The sequence below is a fragment of the Ptychodera flava genome, chromosome 1 (assembly GCF_041260155.1).
Source record: "Ptychodera flava strain L36383 chromosome 1, AS_Pfla_20210202, whole genome shotgun sequence".
NCBI lineage: Eukaryota > Metazoa > Hemichordata > Enteropneusta > Ptychoderidae > Ptychodera > Ptychodera flava.
Genome location: NC_091928.1, coordinates 40,216,838 through 40,236,472, shown reverse-complemented (window position 1 = coordinate 40,236,472; position 19,635 = coordinate 40,216,838). Strand labels below are relative to the sequence as shown.

The 19,635-nt window shown below is 36.7% G+C and overlaps 1 protein-coding gene across 2 annotated transcripts in view; it reads right to left on the bottom strand.

Moving 5' to 3' along the window:
* LOC139137121 (ankyrin repeat and BTB/POZ domain-containing protein 2-like) overlaps window positions 1-19,635 on the bottom strand; it is an 81,711-nt gene that overhangs the window by 38,764 nt on the left and 23,312 nt on the right. Inside the window, exon 1 of one of the 2 annotated variants that reach the window (XM_070705084.1) lies at window positions 3,874-4,311. The exons of the other annotated variant lie outside the window; for it this stretch is intronic. The gene's annotated coding sequence lies outside the window, so the exon portion shown is untranslated. Of the gene's footprint in view, window positions 1-3,873; window positions 4,312-19,635 lie in introns of those variants that run through there. 2 annotated transcript variants of the gene reach the window in all.

The window sequence follows — 19,635 nt, the reverse complement described above, 5'->3', positions numbered from 1 at the left end:
CAAATATTTCTTTTACTTATCAAGCCACTTCTTTTACAAAAGATCATATTTGTTTTACCGCTGTATAGACTGCTACTTTCTTGTCACACAACAAAGGAATCACTAAACAGCCCCAGAAAATACCAGCTAGCAAACAGACAACTATACAGCGCTGGCATCCAATCTAAACATTCTTTATTCCCGAGACTGGCCTGACAAGTTCTCTGAACGAGCGATCTTCAAATTTTGTAAATTCCTAGACATCAAAATATTCACAGTGTAAATGTCACACTGCATTCGATTCATCAAAGTACCCTTTTCGTGAAATTTGATGAACATGATATTTTTCTTCGTGTCAATTTCAACGTAGTGATATCCTCCTATCACAATAATTTACAGTATCAATGGCAAACCAATTAATCTCAATTAAACTGGAGATGTTTTAGAAATTAGCCGGGAAGGAGATATTTCAACCACTTCTCCGACGCATCACTCACACCTTTGATGTACTGACATGTCATTTTTGAAAAAAGAACAATGAAATCTGTGGCCATAGCCCGAGGTGATACTGTTTAAACCCTGATCAGTATGCTCAACACCGACACTGATTCTGGCTTTTGGAAACTAATCAAGCATTGAAAATACCCTCTCATTAGTCCGCTCAAAAAAACTTGTCAAAAAAGATCAAATACCTCGTGTGCTCCTTGTTCACAGATTATGAAATTACGCCACACCGATATAATTTGATTTTATTTAGTTTTAAACAATCGCCTGAACAATTTCCATAATGCTAGTGTCTGTTGCCACACTTCATATTGAAATGTAAATATTTGTTTGATTCTTCTAAGATGCTGGGTCTACTTGAGACAAAAGAACACTGTTTAGGAAAAGAGTGTCACTTCATAGCCATGAATAGAACCCCGGTCAAAGAGCTTTTGTCTCTTCATCGGACAGAATGAGTTTGAACGAGTTTGACACGTCTCTGAAGAGGGGTAGGTTTTTGTTACAGAAACTGTGAGACACAGAGGGACCAGGGGCTCAATTGGGATATTTAAATTGTTTTGCCATCTTCATGAGAACAAAGTCATCCCGGGTTTTTTAGTGAGCTAGATTGGAGCTTACAGAGTGTATAAGAAACCCTGTCTGCATTGGAATGTTGCTGTGAACAATGCGGCAACCCACGGACTGTGACCAGACTTTTGACCAAGCAATGGAAAAATGTATTGATTGTTACAGTGAGCTATTTTGGTAGCATGACGAGACTGCTAGTCCCAAAAGCCAGGGCTTTCAACCAGCGGTTGCCGCCTTGATATTCCCACTGCCGCCTTGACATGCTCCGAAAGACGGAAGTCAAAGCCATTGCGACACGCTGCCCACGCATGTAACATTCAGTTCGGCTAACAAGTGAACAAAGCGACGACAATAGGAATGAGATTTGAAAAGTAAGAAAACACACACTTGGGACTGTCAATAGTGCGTACAAATGACTCAGAATATAGATTTCATTAATTTGTCTAAGTTGGTATGTAGGACCATTGATCTCACATATCCTCTTACACGGCATACTCCACACTCCTACATCCAACCTGAACTGTTCAAACAACTTGTTTAATTTTCGCACATAAATTATCCACTTCCGTGGTACAGCCTCCGCAGATTATAAAACTCAATTTGATAGTTTCAGAATAGAAGTGGATAACTTCCAAATATGGAAGCCAGGGAACATGAAAGATGCTTCTGAGTTCTGCAAACCTTAAACTTTATTGTCAAAATGAGATATGTGTAGCTTGTCTGTGCTTGCAACCGGTGGTTCCTTGTAAAAAACTAGCAAATTGTAACTATAACTGAACTCCAGCTAGAATGAATCTGTATTGTCAGTTGTCACTATAATTCAAATACTATAAGCTTTAAAGAAAATATTAAAAATAAATCCTACCAAATTAAAAATAAGTAACAATTGCTAGATGCACATATGACTTTTGACATTAATGTACTGGTTGGGATTTTGCAAAATGTTGACCAGCAAATACAAATATTACAGGTGCCTGACTATATTTGTTTAACCATATGAGGCAAATGCAAGTCGGTCCTACAGATATTACAGAACGTTTTAAAAGTTGTGAGTTGATTTTACATTTAAGATATGACGAATGTATTATCTGTTGAGCAAAAGAAATATTAAGTGACAGTGAAATTCTTGATGAAGTTAGGACTTGTGACAGCCATTTTGTATAATTGCACAGTTTATTGTTACTTCGAATCACATTGTACTTCAAAAGTAACCCAACTAGCAGTTCTGTGAGGTGCTAAATCGCACTCATGGAACTGGCTATTGTCTTTTAACAACCAAACTACTTAACCACTTCAGACATCTATATATTGTAATGCTAATGCTAAAGTTTTATTTTGTAATACGGAGAAACTGCGATGAAAAGAACACAGTGTGTGATTTGTAGAATAGCAAAGTACTGTAAGAGCGCCTTTCAGCCAAATGGGGAGCGTACAGGGCTCATGTTCCGGGGTGGTACAGTCGACCTCCATCGGGCAAGCCTTGTACCTCAGGGGGATGCAGGGGCCTATGAAACGCCTTCAGGGCCGACAGACTTCGGAACTATAAACTCTAGATACGGTATCATGGACTTAAGCGTCTAAGTCCGATACAATATCGGAGTTGCCAGTGATTTTGCGCTGATTGTTCACCGCTTGGTCTTCACGAGCAGAAACCCTGCACTCGCGCACTTGATCTAGGGTTTCCCCTTTTCCCCACCGTGCGCACTTCAAAATCTTCATATTTGCCGTGATGGGCACTTGACGTATTGAACGCAGCACTGTGTAAAAAACACTGACACTTGCCAATAAAGCGAAACCTGCCCAACGCATTCATGGCTATATAATGGTATTACGGGCAGCTCAATATTGGGTTACCCTCTTCAACGCGGTAGCGTAAATAAACGCGAGCAAAATGCCAAAGCCAAATAAATTCGACGTCTCGCTGTTGATCTTGGGCTGCCGACGTTTTATTGAGGAATCGTTCCGCGCTTGAGTCAGAAACTGGGAAAAGCAGATTCATTCTGGACAATATTGCAACGTCAAGCGGTGAGTAAGGGCCGAAATGGGCGTGGATGGAATGCTGGACGGAAATTCCAAGTCCGTTGAGAAACAAGGAGGATATCGATCACATCATTAGACAATATAAGACTTCATAGCAAACTTGAAGACACAATTGAAATTCCTCAAGTCGGGCTTGTAATGAACTAGAATATTTACTGAGCTACACGTGTTGACACTGTCCCTCACAATTACCAGGTCGTATAACACAGCTCACTGCTAGCAGACAATCCACGGGCCTTCGTGCCAGTTTATTGCGCGCCGACTGGCAATCGTAGCGCCCGACAACGGACAATAGCCGATAAAAATCAACGTTTTGATCAAAATAAACAAATCTCGGTCGACATGTTTATACAGTTCGACACACGGTTTTATCCGAAATATTTAGCCGCGTTATCGCAGCCCTTGTTACCTATGGACATGGACAGGCAGTAGCATGCTAGCTAGTTTTGTATACTTCAATATCAACGTTTATACTATATCACAGTTTTATCAATCTGAGTTTAACAAAACAATCGATCTCCACGTTATTCACAATCCATCGCGAGTTGCAATTACCGTTTCAGATAAAACCTTTATAGTTTTAGTCACCAACTTGCGAAAACTTTTACACAAAAACAAGAACCACCTTCACACATTTGAGATCACAGGTTACCATTTAAAACATTTCTTTCATCTGTGGATGTTAAGAAGTCACACGGAGCAATTAAGGACACTTTACGCCTAGTCAAGGACTGCCTTATCCGCAACCCACTTAAAAATGTCAGCAACAGTTTCCGTACTTACAAAAATTATGACGATCTTTCCCCCGGTCGGTGGGAATATCTCTTCAGCACTTCGATGGTATCACGCGACCGCTCTGTGTGGCTTCATGCCAGCCACGGTGTTCAGCAGCGTTCAAGCGTAGTCTGGTATCTCCCTCGCAACATCAGATAAAATTCAATATCAGGCGACCAATTCACTGGTTCATTCCCGACTATGAAATCACCACTGAACAGTTCCTAGTGTTTTTTTTCCCCGTAAGAACAGACGATCCCGATATATTTGATTCTCTCCGGAACCGACGCTTCTGTCGGAACAGCTACTACTTTACAGGAAAACCCTACTGTGTACACAAACCTATTCACGATACAACGCACACTTCAAACGCCAAGTATTGAAAATACCCAGTCGCTCGCAGTCAAAGGCCAGCGATACTGACTCACTGAGCTGAGACGAAAAAGCCGCCTACCTCTGCCTCATGAATAAAACATTATCCCTGACAATCGTTCCAACTCCTATCCAATCAGCGTTAGAGTTGATATTAGTGGGCGGAGTTATTTGTGCCAACTTATTAATGATCCAGGCCAACCCAATTCAAGTCCTACACATCTATACCCGCTTGTTTGATTTGCTGGTTACAAGGTTAACGCAACATTGTTTCAATATTTTTTCCAGTTTCCCCGGCGCAGAGATAATGATGTATGACTAATGGGTTTCAATCGGCGCAAAATCTGCGACAAAGCAAGCAAAGGGAACTGAGCTATCGCCAACGTCAACATAATGCTGTCGAAGTCCAATATGACGTTTATCAACTAGCTGGGGAAATGGACGATACGAAAACATGAGTTATGAGGACATTGACCGAACTGTTGATAAACACCTCTTTTTCTAGCGTGAAATGGGCGATTGCTGAAAATACAGGAAAAATGGCAAATTGGCAGTTCCCGAGAGCACCGAGAGCGCCCATACAAACTGCTCCAGCCAAGCAGCTCAGGATGTTACGGTCATTGAACTTTCTGAAACTCTGAAAGGTAAAATTTGACGTATCGACGCGCCAACGTACAGACGTGTTGTTGGGTCACGGTCACCTGACAGAGTGGCCATGGTTAGCATGGTTGGGACATGAACTGTGCATACGATATCCCCAAATTCGAACGAAACGGCTCAACTTTGTACTTTTAAATTACAGTGCTGCCCCGAGGGCCTGAACAGAACGCCTCGGCCGACAGACAAACGCGAGACCTCCGGTGCTGGGGAAGGTGTACACGATCTGATAGTAAACGATTTTTGATTTGGGATATTGACGGAAGGGCGGGCACGTTTCGGCCTGTTACTACACGTCTACATTTAATATGAAGACAAAATGCATGTGATAATTGGAAAACGATTATGCGAAGAGAAACCAGTTAACGCTTATTAATGGGAACAATAAGAGAACCATTCTGCCGGCTACGCTGACCAATTATCAGTGATTTCATCAGACGGTGAATGGAATGATCGGCCTAGGTGATGGCCTAGGTCAATAAGTAGCAATACTGACCAGAGTATGATGAAGAGAATCTGATAGAGCGTGCAACCATTACAACTCGCCATAAAACAAACAAACAAACAAAAGAAACAAAAAGACATTGCATAAATGATGCACATTTCCAGTGTCTTCTTTGATTTTTTCCTGTAAAGAAGTGAAATTAAAGACAATTTTCACTTCAAAACATGAAACAAGAACACATTCCCAGGTTTTGTATCGTGTTCAATGCATATTGTTTGTTCTTGTCTATATGCTGCATGCTGTGATCTGGATGGCTGGGTCAAGCGATCTTCCAAAACGAGACACTGTGATGTGGAATTCAAGAATTCCAAACCTTTCTTTTATATGTGTGAGCAGGCGTCCGTCCGCATCGAAAGGAAATTGCACCCTCTCAAAAATACAAAAAAAATTGTAAACGGAATGCAACCTCTGCCACTATTATAAAATTCCTTATTCCCTGTCTTGCTGCAGTAGGAGTAGTTTGTCAAGAATATATCAACAGCGCTTTAACCTCTGCTTGCTCTCTCTAATCGTAGTAAAAATAGCAACTACCACTCAACTGTATTGAAAAAACAGAGAATGAGTGTTCCCAACTTCATTCCATCCCAAGAAGTTCCATTTCCGATTGAAAGCAGGGGGTAACTAGTTTTTGAAATGCGACCTCATGAGAAAAACATTGAAGTAGTTTCTTTTTCTATCAATGATGACAGAATTCTTTGCAAATGAAAAGTCAAAGGATAGTTCAACCGATTTGTATTGGAGACATCAGCTCCTTTGCAGGGACTACACACACAAAACAAAGTGCTACTTCAACTACTCCAACCCCAGTAATGAATGGACTGACCTACCCAAAGAACGATAGAAGTTGTGTTTGGGCTGCCTACATGCTGGACAAAGAGGGGTGTACAGGTTATGTTACCTCTACCAAACAAGAATTTGCTGAGCATTGTTGGCAGTGTTTTTATTTCTCATGAACTGTGCTTGAGGCTCAGCTGTTAGAGAATTCACCAATGGTGTATTTGAGTATGGTCATTATTGACAACACTGATTTTGGATACCCTGTGGATAAATACAATCAGCGATATGAAGTATCAATATTTTATTTGGCATGATCGCTTCAACATTTTTGAACGGTAGATGCTTGAAGAATCTATTTCATGGTTGATTCTCATATGACAGTTAATATTTTATCCAACTCTAAATAATATATGCCTTTTATCAAGACAGACTCAATCATTGCATTTCACATGCAGGTATTGTACATCTTTTCTCAATTCAGGTTTGTGTGTTATGTCTGTTGGGCAGACTTACAGTGAATGTATAAACGAAACACACCTTATCACAATTGAAAATACACAGACATGTTCCATTACATGTCCACATGATGCTGGTAATTCTTTTGAAACAGACGTACATTCCAAGCACAGAGTATCTTTAGGTCCAAATCATGTTTCAGTCTTAAAAGTCAAAAACAACATTTTTTGTTCTTTTTTCTAGTGGCTGTTTTTTGTAAAACCGGTGCATCCTACTTTGTCCATCAGAATCAAATTAAAATAATTGCATTTAAACAAAAATTCAAGGAGACACACTGAAAATAATAAAACCCTTCTTTAAAGCTGTATGTATGAGGGCATACCGGGAGATAGGCTTGTTCATTTTCTCAAAGTTTTTTATTAGACAGTCTGGTGCCTGAACAGTGTTTGCAATCTTTCACACAATAAACGTTGAAGTGGTTAGTGTCTCCAGTCATGCTGATACTAATCTAACGACAATTGAGTTGAAGACTTTGTCCAGAAACTGAATGAACAATACGCATACAATATGGACATCATCGCATAGATGAACAAACCTCGCACTGGTATTTTTAATTGCTGGCTGCCACTGTACAACTGGATATCAAATCTTGGCAACAGTGACTCAGTCTCAATGCCACATTTCAAATTATTGTGCCTCATAGTATGCGCCTCAAAAGTGAAAGACTACTTTTGCTCAAACTTTCCTTTCCTCAATGAAACTGTCAACCATTCTCTTCCCACAGAATAAAGATCAGGGGTCACTGTGCAAATTTTGGTGCAAGGGAAACAAATTACCTAACGTTTTTAATATTTGAAATTCAAAATGGCTGCCATCCCTGTGTAAATCATACAGGGGAAAATGAAATTTTGAATTTCGTAAAACTAAGACTGTAATTTTTTTCTTCATCCAAGAGCCTTAAAAGGAGCCCCCACAAGTTGTAGATCAGAAAGAGAACTGTACCAGTTTGAGAGTCCAGTCTTTTTCTGAGGCATGTTCTACCTTAATGTAATGTTTATTTCGTATAAAAAGCACGGCAAGACTTAAGAATACAGAGCCCACAGTATGATGTAGTACAAAAATCATGTTTTTATTTATTCATCATTTAAGATACTCTAATTTACTGATTTCCGCTACAAGGAGGATGTGCTCTGGTATCTTTTAGCTTTATGAATTAGGAATCACTTCAACATTTCATGAAAAAAAAATTGTTTGTATAATTTGTAACGCAAATTTCAACTCCATTCTTTGCTGTATTGTCATTTTGAAAGGTTTGTTAGCAAAAGTTTAATGTTTAGATCTTTTTAAAGTCCTGTAGACTGAAAAATTCAGTTGTGTGTCATGCTCAGTCACAGATATCGCAGTACTCCAATCATACATGACTAAATCATTCAATAAAGGAATACTGTAATCTCCAAGTTTACTTCACAAATATACAAATTATGTTCACCAATTCATTCAATGATTTACTGCAATGTCACTGGAACCATCACATGACCAAAATAAAGCTCTCTTACCTATCAGCATTCATCTTCTATCTTACACGCTGTAGGTTTAATAACCCTTTGAAAGCTGTAATTTTTCCCACTGAAATTTCTGTGTATCAGTTTTCCAGTTTTTACAAATCTTCTTGCAATTTTTGTTGATAATTTTGGATCAAATGGGGATAACTTTATTTGCTACAGATTTTTTTGGGGGGGGGGGCAATCTGAAAAAATTGTCTGAAACTGAAAAAAATTGTCTGTGTAATATTTTATTTGAACACAACAAAAAATGACTTTGGCACCCAATGTGTTAAAGTCACTGATTCCAACAAAGATAAAAAAAATTCTGAGATTGAGATTTGCTGGCGCCCACTTTCTTACACACATTTTTTCCCCTTCAAATATCATGATTCACAAAAGCCAGCAATGTTTTCAACGCTCGGCTTTTTCCATTCTTTTCAAACAAAACACATGACAGAGGAACTTGACAATGACTGAACAGTTGAACTACACATTCCAGCCATTCTAACTGTAACCTAGCAACGCGCTAAGTACCATTTCATCACTCCACTCGGTCCAGACAAGTAGCTACTTTAGAATGTGGCATTGGTCTGGCGGCTGAATTGCATTGTGACCTTTGACACAAAGCTGACTTGTGCCAAGCAAACGATTGTTTTCCATCATATTGAACCCTTTCCAAATAAATAATGCAAAAAAACTTGCAATCCTAAAATTCATCAACGGAAAAATTTTTTAACCAGTATTTGCTTCAGATACAGCCCTATTTAGTCACAATAATTGAATCAAATTGAATTCAAAACATTTGCTTTTGTTGTGGCAACAAGGCAGTTAATGCATCTTAAACTGGCCTTTTTTGTTTTTAAGACATTTACATTTCTTTGATGCAGACACAAAATACATCAGTTTTTAACTAATAGAAAAGACTTCATAAAATCCATTAGTTTGACAATAGGAATATTTAGCGAAACACTTGAACTTGAGAGTTTCATATAATTGAAACAATTCAGCAATCAGCATTGCCTGTGAAAAAATCAAATTAAATTTCCTTTCGAATGAATCATTGAATGAAACAAACAAGAGGCCGATCGTTTGGTTTCATTTGTCATACAGATAATCCCATTGACATTGAAACCCCCCTGGTTTCGATTATTACATTTCCTGTTGACAAAAATTTCTAATGCACTTGTAAAAAACATTTAACTCATGGCGGTTTCTGTAAAATGGATGTTGTGATAGTCACCTGCAAGTGTATTGAAATACAGAACAGACAATGGAAAAACAGACTTATAATTGGTGTATAGTGACTTGATAGTATCAATTTTGTGAGTACCGGTATCATGTTGCATTAAATGAGGAGCAATTTACATCAATTGGACACAGAAAATTCATTGAGAACAATTTTGATTGAGGTCAAACTGAATTTCATTAATCACTAAAAAAATTAATTAATATGCAATGATAAAAGAAGAAATATTTCCTTTTCAAATGAAGTGATACAATTTAGTGTTCAAGGTTACTATAATTAAATATGTTTGTGATATAGTGAAACACTAATAAAAAGTCTATGGACAGTGTCATCTATATCCCTTTCCCTTTCCCTTTCAAAAATTCCTGGGGCAGAGTGTGAAGTGTGACTATGTTGCTAAATGACAAGTTTTGGAAACTTTACAGTGTGGGGAATGTAATGATTTGAATTTTAATGTATGCTTTGACAAGTCTACAGTCTTTATTTCAATGCAAGGTTACTGGAAATTGAACTCATCTTCTCTCTTGCATACATTTACTTTGTGCTGTCTGCAATTTCAGATTGGTAATTTTCCTAACATATACATGCAGTGCTTACTGAGTGAAATGTATCACTCATGTTCTATACAAGCGATTGAAATTATTGTTTTGATAGAAACATGATATTGCAGTCTGTAGTATTTATTTGATATCAATTTTTGTAAATTTGCATACACTCAGTTTGCTAAAAGCAATTAAGAATATCAAAAATTTGATGTCATATCACATGCAAGAATGGAAGGGGTTCCAGCCAAATCTATGAATTGAAGAATGAGGGAATGAGGGGGGGGGGGGGGGGGGGAACCTGCAATGCCATGCCTTAGATTCATCACTGAACAAAGGAATTCAAAAACTGACATTTTATTATGGAAAAGAAGCATTGCAACTGAATTCTAACTTTACTTTATTATCATTCTGTGTGACATTTTGGATAGATGGCTCAGACTTGGTGACGTTTTACCTGATTGCAGCTTATCAAGTGCAAAATTGGCGGGAACCTGAGCCCAATGAGTTGAAGGTAGATGAATTGTCATGGCCCACCAACATCATTTATAACACTAAAGAATTCAATCATATTTGATTCAATAACCTCATTATAGTTAAGAGTTAATATCATCTGCATTATCATCTGCCTTTACTGATGACAATTTGTGAAGATGAGTCGTCACATGTGTGGTGAATGACTGATGTGTTTCCTGCGCTTCAATGTTGAACTGTACCCAGAATGCACTGCAGCTGTCTGGTACTCTAAAAACCACTGCAGGCCAATCTGTCACAATCTACATGACAGAAATTACCCATAATGCAATAAAGAGATACTTCATGCAAGTAAGGATATGCTGAGCCATGTTTTTAATACATCACAGATGGGCAATCATTAAATTTGAGAGATATTTATAATTTTTCCTCTATTCATAAATTGTGATAACAATGGAGATGTCAGACAGAATCATATTCTGACTCAATGAATCAATTAATCTCAAATTAATCCCCAGAGTGACAGATGATAACCCTCTGATATTACTATTAGATCATGTCACGTAATTCAAACTGACTCTATATTTCCCCAGGGCTGGGGTAAAATTAGCAATGGCAGTGTAGTAGGGCAATAGTTAAACATGCACCGAGCCTCTACAGTGGTTGGACATTGAAATGTCCTTTGGTGGGGACAAGCTTTCTGGGTAACAGAGAGTTCGATGATCACAGTTCCCCTATTGTTTGATCAAAGATCATTGAAAACCAATTACATTGTAGAACAATGAAAAGATTAGCTATACTGTAAAATGCTCAGGTAATACATTCAATCTGACCTTGGTTTCTATACAACAAGAAGGAATAAGATTCCTGACTGTATAGATCATTATTGCTCTTGTAGAGTAACATATGTCTGATAGCCAGACACTCTTTGATTTTATGTCTGGCAGCATAGTCAGCAGTACATCTTTGTGTCGATGGATTTGGCACTATGAGATGTGGCTGGGACATAAATTTTTACAAAGTTATGTAAACTTTTTTCTAATGATCAAACATGAATGTGCTGACTGGTGACACTCCATGGCTGAGAATTCCCTGACCAATGATAACTGGGTTTGATAAAGATCTCTTCCTCCATCCTACCTGTCATATCTACTGCAATAATGTATGACAGTACTCTATGAAACAATGTATGCAGCAATCACTTTTTGTGTAATTCTCACTTTGCTAAAACTTCAAAATAGTTTCCAGCTTGTAATTTTCTGCTGCAAGCTGAAAAAGAATTTATTCACTGTTCTGAATGTGTCTATCTCTATCTCTATCTGTTTCTAGGGCTTCTTTACCAGCATCAATTATTAATCATATTGTATGTCAGATTTTTGAATCATTGCTTTAGGATTGTGGCAGATTAACAATTCATACATCTTTTTTTCATCGCAGGGAAATGAAGATTGGAATTCTTTTGACTGTTTGCAGATGTGAATTAGTAAAGGTAGCATTTTAGCCAGGCTTAATAAGGCCAAAGTAATTAAATTCTTTGTTTTGCGTCCACTCTAAATGGAAAAGGTACGCGGCTAAGCGGCTGAAAAACACACACAAGAAAACTAACACAATGTAATTTGATTGCAGCCATTAAAAACATTGTAACAAAATTTTAGTTCAGAAAAGCTGAGCGGTCATGTCCTAAAATTTCCTATTCAAATACATTGTGTGTGTTTTTCATGAAAACCTTAAAAACCTACGCGGGTGGGGACGCAAAACAAAGAATTTAATTACTTTGGCCTAATTCAACATCAGGGTTTTCCCTGTTACCATGGTAACACTCTAAAACTGCACTGAGAGGTGACTGCTGAACATTTCAATATCTGTTTTGAAAAGCATTTCTTTTTTTAAATCTCTTTAATGGAAAATTATCAATTTCAAGAGAAGCCATAGGGTCAAGAAAATTAGAAAGTTTGTTTCTCATCCTCGCGGATGTCATTTCGGACCCATCACGTCAACCTTTTTTCTGCTCATGAGGAAATAAAATGAAAAAATAAACACAAAAATACATGACGATTGTGCACAACACAGTGCTGTATATAACAGAACTGTAGACAAAATAATTGACACTAACATTCCATTCAGAACTATACACATATGTCACTGTGAAATTCTTCATGTAAGTGCGATAGAGATAATTTTGGAAAATTTATGTCCATAAATATCTTTTATTGATGGATAAAATCAGTCAAATAGGACAGATACAATAATGACTCAATAAGGTTACTCTGATTATGGTCACTCCATGGAGTAACCATGATCTGATCAAGCATGTCACCATAAAGTGAACTACAATTTCAGTGTAGACATCAAGAAACCAAATGTCAACGCACACAATAAGTTCTGATCATTCAAAAGGATCTTCTGAAATCAAATTTGAAAACCTTTATTTAGCAAGACATCTCATTATATTTTCATACCTTGGTATGTTGGTCTTATTTTTGTTTCGTCATCGATCAGTATTTACATCTTATATTTTGCAAATATTTAGAAAACAAACAGTTATTTAAAAAATTTTTCATAGTACTGTTCAAATATAATTTTACCGTTTATTTGTAGTCACTATCAAAAAGCAGACAGTTTTATTATGACTATTTTTAGTGCAACATCAAACTGCAAAGAGACCGGCGATCAATATTGCCCTAAATATTTTGTAGCAAAGTTGACAATGAAGGTGGAAAGTTTACATTCCTCGGCAAAACATCAATTGAAATGTCATGTCAAAATGACCGCCGGAATGACCTAAGATATGGTCTGTGCCACCGGAACAAAACACTCCACCATACCATGCAATCAGCCCAGATTTCAGTGATTACTTAAGACTTGAAGGAGGGGGGCTTATGCATTGGCAAATATTGATCTATGTACTAAGGTTATCCTTGATAGAAGCCAAGATAATGGGTGTTTCCTTAATCCTTTACAATAACAATTTCTCAATCAATATTTGGTTTGCGGTCATTTTTTGTATCACTTTACACTAAGCTGCGTCTGCAAGTGTTGGCGGTAAATCCAGCGATGCCATGTGTGGGAAAGAACTTTGAAAAATTGTTGTAATTACAACCAAATCAGTACAAAACTTTGGTCTGTTTGCAAAGTTCGATGTAGCTATGGGTGATAGATTACTGACAATGGTCACCAGATAAGCAGTAAAGGGCAAACCAGATTGCCTATGAGAGGCAATTCAACTGATAAACTGGACGACAGAATATCGATTCCACCAGGACTTTGGTTTGTGTTTTTGGCCTATGGAAGGTATTGTTTTCTGATAATGAGCTATTAATGGTGTTAAGTGTGCACTGAATGGGAACGAATCAACATGCATGATGATAGGGTAGTACCAAAATATGTCTTGTATTATTTTGGTGTAATTTTTGATCAAAAGTACACAAAAGTATTATTGCATAAAACAATGATGATAATGATAAGAAATTATTTACTGGTTAACTTTGCTAAAATTTACAACTGGATAACTTCTGTACACAATATAAGCCAGACAAAAAAACTCATTAACCTGCTGTTCTATGATTTTGGCCAGCTGATAAATTCTTATGAAAAAAATTCTCAGATTACATACTTGAAGAAAACTGGGCCACATCCACTTGTGATAGAAAATCAGTGCTTGGCCCAAGGGTAGCTTTTAATGGTGAATACATGCAAATTATCCTTGGTTGAAAGATTCCTTGATTCTGAACCTCAGTTTGCAACATACATTCATTGCTGTTCATTGTATAGCGCTGAAGGTGAACTTCTCGCGAACATTTACCTGTATTTCATGAATGAAGAATTTGATATTGTAATCCAAATATTGACAGATTTCTCTCAAAGTCTGTGTACATGAATAACAACCATTTCCTCTTTCTATTCAATTTATCATACATGTTTGCTTTTCTCATAATCAGAACTGAGTTTGAACTTGATACTACATCCGGGTGACGGAATAGTCGACCTTTGGCACAAATAAAACATTACACATGATGAGGAAATCTTTAAAGCAATAGAGTTATTTTCATTCCAATTATTTTTATTTTTTTCTAATTTCATATGATCATATCTTTTTCTAAATGACAAATTTTTAAAATTTCATCTGAATATTTACAGATATCCTTTCATGAAATGTCAATTTCTCAGTGGGCACCACATTAAAGATGTCATTTTCACACACATCCATATTTTTATTTTGATTCTAAAATTAACTTTGAAAATGTAACTCTATTTTCTCTTTCATTTGACTTGCTATAGTCTTCATTTGGTTTCAAATAAAACAAAAAATATGACAATAAAATATCATATTGCCTTATCAAAGCTGTCTCATGATTCAGTTCTGTAACAATAGTTCTTCACTGCCTGCAGATGTTTTGTGGAGAAAAAGATCTCATATTTCATAATCCTTCTCCTTTTGCAACAAGTCATCGTTGATGACACAGTCCCCACTTGTTAATGGGTGCTTTGATTACAGGTCCTCAGAGAGGATAGAGTCCTCTTCATTAGGTCTGTGATAAAAATACTTTTGAATAAATTCGCTGATACATGTCTGAGTTGTAGTTCAGGAGATGAAAAATCGTAATAAAATGGCCACATGGTGGCCATTTGGATCGAATCACAAAACAAATCAATGTGCATATGTATGACATAGGTCAATGTCCTTGTACCAAGTTTGAATAAAATTGGTTGAGATATGCCTGAGTTATGGCTCTGTACATGAAAAAATCGTAATAAAATGGCCGCCTGGCAGCCATATTGGATCGTATCACAAAACAAATTGACGTGCATATGTATGACATAGGTCAATGTCCTTGTACCAATTTTGAATGAAATTGGTTGAGATATGCCTGAGTTATGGCTCTGTACATGAAAAAATCGTAACAAAATGGCCGCCTGGCGGCCATATTGGATCGTATCACAAAACAAATTGATGTTCATAGCTATGACATTGGTCAATATCCTTGTACCAACTTTGAATAAAATCTGTAGAAACATGCCTGAGTTATGGCTCTGTACATGAAAAAATCGTAATAAAATGGCCGCCTGGCAGCCATATTGGATCGTATCACAAAACAAATTGATGTGCATATGTATGACATAGGTCAATGTCCTTGTACCAATTTTGAATGAAATTGGTTGAGATATGCCTGAGTTATGGCTCTGTACATGAAAAAATCGTAACAAAATGGCCGCCTGGCGGCCATATTGGATCGTATCACAAAAGAATCGACGTTCATATCTATGACACTGTCAATGTCCTTGTACCAACTTTGAATAAAATCAGTTGAAACATGCCTGAATTATGGCTCTGTACATGAAAAAATCGTAATAAAATGGCCGCCTGGCAGCCATATTGGATCGTATCACAAAACAAATCGAACGTGCATCTGTATGACATATGAAGTAATCCTTGTACCAAGTTTGAATGAAATCGCTTCAGGCATCTCTGAGATATCTGCGTGAACGGACGGACGGACGGACGCACGCACGCACGCACGCACGCACGGACGCACGCACACACGCACGGACATGACCAAACCTATAAGTCCCCCCGGACGGTGTCCGTGGGGACTAAAAAAATTACAGAATAATTCTTAAAATTCATTGGGGTACCATGCATAATTCATATTATAATATTCATTAATATGCATGAATGTTGCTACATTGTATATGGATTACATTTCAAAGAAATTCTCAGGAGATAAGACTGGTGATTGAAAAATATCAGTTCTGAGATGAAATGATATCATAGTCCGTCAAAGGGAGACTGTGCTCACAATACAGTGTCTGATATCAAAAGCCTACAAGTAATATGTATCATACACAGATCTTCTACACACCTGTGAGCATATCAATTTAATTCCTGCAAGTATAAACTTTGATGCAATACAGAGTATGATAATAGCGGCACTCAGCATACAAATTATAAACGGATTATTTTATCAAACTGATTCCAGATAAAACATACAGATATCATGTGGGTTTGATTCCGTGAGTGAGTGTATTCAGTCACATAGCTGAGCAATATGGCTTGACTCAGAAATCACAAGCGCTCGAGGTCTTCTAAAGACACTGTATGTCCACTGAAGAGATCACATGATGGCAATAGAAGCAAACCAGTATGTTCAAAACATTTATGGACATGCGGACAATTCGAGATCTGCACATGTTTTGTGCATATATTCAGATAGTACCATGTCCATTTGAATTCCACATTTTATAACCCATTACCATGTAATCATATTCAGGCAGGCAGCCAAATTATAATTAACACCAAAGATGTTACAATAAATGTAATGGTCTATTTCTCAATGACTACTTTAACTTCTCACATATGGAACGAACTAAATAAATCACATATTTGCAAATATGGACAGTACCAGATGTTTTTTTTCTTGGCATTACTATACATCCATTAAAATTTCATGTTAATATTCATCAATTATGACAGACTTTAAGGGACCTAACCTCTCATAAACTAAACTTTATTTTAATAGTTTACTTGATTTATTACCAACTGATGCTGAGGCCCACCTTACCTTATACATTAAGTCCTTCAGAGTCAAAACAGGTTCATTTCCGACCACCAAGGATGAAATTTGACAGAAACATCTTTACAATCAATCTGGATACTTGTAGTTTAATTACTAACTGAAAATCCGATAGCGATGATATTGGCAAGCATGGCAGTAAACACAGCGTACTGTACGTCTGATTATGTCTGTGTGTGATGGATTGGAAAATCTGACATAAACAGACCCACTCAACATCATTACAAATCAATGATGGATAAAACCTGCAGGCATATTGTAATTATTACATGATTTACTTTGAAGAGGGTGGCAGATCATGGGAGAAATAGACAAAGTACAATACATAGACTCAGAAGTTATAATCAATCAATGTATCGACAGAAAATTTTCATCCATATCATTTAATGTAGTAGGAAAAATTGTCATTTCACTTTTGACAACAAGCTAAACCAAAGAAAGCTAATGTTAATTTTTAGCCTGAAACAAGCATTCTTTTTAAAACTCAACACAATAATGATTATGCCATACACATAGCAATCACAATAATAATATTTCATTTTTAAATTGCGTGCCATGATAGTTGTTTTTATGTACAGAATGCCAGCATTATTCAACAATCATCAAATTCATTGAAAACATGTGCAATGTCACAAAATACATCACTTTATCAAAGTACATATCTTCATATACAATATCAGCTTCTACTCAAGGCTTCTGGATTCTGTGAAATATCTGTGAATCTAAACTTTCACCAGGTATTTTATTTTTGCCTTGAAATAATCTCAATCCCTGATTGAAAAAAAATTCATTAGATAAGTTGTGGTTAATATTCACATACGATAACCATATATGAATTAATAAACTGGGCCATGTTTATAATATCAGATTTAGAAATTGGAATCATGTCTGTTGCTGTTTGTTGGGTCAATATAGTCATTCCAAGAAAATTCTGTTTTCATTCCATGATAGATACAAGAAAAGTGAGATCTCATCTTGAAACTGATTATAATGATGATGGCTATGCTAGAAATCAAATGACAATGTCAAATGAAATTCATCTAGAGCAAAATTTATTCGTTTGTGACATTAAAATATGTATAATTGCTGTTATTTTATTAACATTATTTACAGTTTGACATTTTGACCTGACAACTTGAAATGTAATATAGTTTGTTTCCTGAACCCAGTCGCTCCATAACTCTATAATTATCCTGAACTCTGTCTGTAACAAAGCCATCAGTTGCCGTTATGTTCTATTTGCGGTATTTCACACGGATGATTCAAATGACGGATGATGTCACAAAAATCCATTGGTGTTAGTGATGTCAATAAGTGGCCATTAAGAAACAAGACAAATGACGCAATTTGATACAAATAATTGCAGACTTACTATATTGACACAAATCCATCTGGTCCATTGATGAAATTCTATCCACTGGAGAATCAAGTTAAATGAATTGAAATTTTAACCCCAGTAATTTCAAGGAGACACTTAACAATCCATGCATGAGTTTATTAGGCATGTCTCTTTGTCACAGAGACAAGAAAAATTAGTAATAACTATAAAACAGGAATATAATTAATCTAATATCATATCCATATTTCATCTGGGTTTTAATTATCTTTTCTCAAACAATCTCATTGTAAAATCTCAAAATGGGTCATGAGCAGCAGCTTTTCCACATTTGTTCACTGTGTAGCCAAAAAATATAGGTGTATACTACCGGTATATTCCAATATAATATCATACCAGTATATTGACGGCGCAAATGCAGCAATCTGATTGGTCGACATGTGAAAAGAACCATGGTATATTCACGGTATACCTCGGTTGGCACATGCACGAACTCTCGGCAAGTGCAAAAGTCCTTTTTTGGCGTTTCATCCCAGAATTCAATATACTGTTATGATATAATAGCAATAAAGCACACCCAGCCATGGTATACAACTCGATTTTAACCAGCTAGTTCACTTCATATATGCACTTGTTATCGCTCTTGCATTATGTTGTGAACAGGTGAAAATCTCCTGGTATACCATCGCTGGGGCTGATATTGCTTAAATATACCATGTAATATATCAGTAATTGATTCCAAACCCAGGTAACACATGTTATTTTATTGATAACATTCATATTTAATAATTTTGATTGGGACACAATTTTCTTGATGTTGCTGCCCAACAAGCCCCTGCCTGTCACTTTTCATACAGATTTTCTTCTCAGAAAATCGTTTTGCTGTCATTAAAGTCACTTGTCAACTCAACAATTTTACTCCATTCACGAACAGAATGGGGTAAATGCATGCACAATCACATGTCATTCTTCAAGTGATTGAGTCAACTTTACTTCTCAATAGAGCAATTTGATGCCATTCACGTTTTTCTACAATGGAGACCAGAATGCATTTTGTGATGTCAAATCAATGCAGGAACCAACATTATATCCACTATTTGAAATAGAATAATAAACCATTTTACATGAATAGAAAGGGCCATCAAGGAAATGCAGTTTTTACAGTTTATTTCTTACATGATATGGATTGAAAGGAGACGAGAAGTGCAACTGCTGCTATTTTTGAACCACTTAATCATTTCCATGACAACATATATTGTTGGTTTTTCGCGTAGAGAGAAAAGTTACATA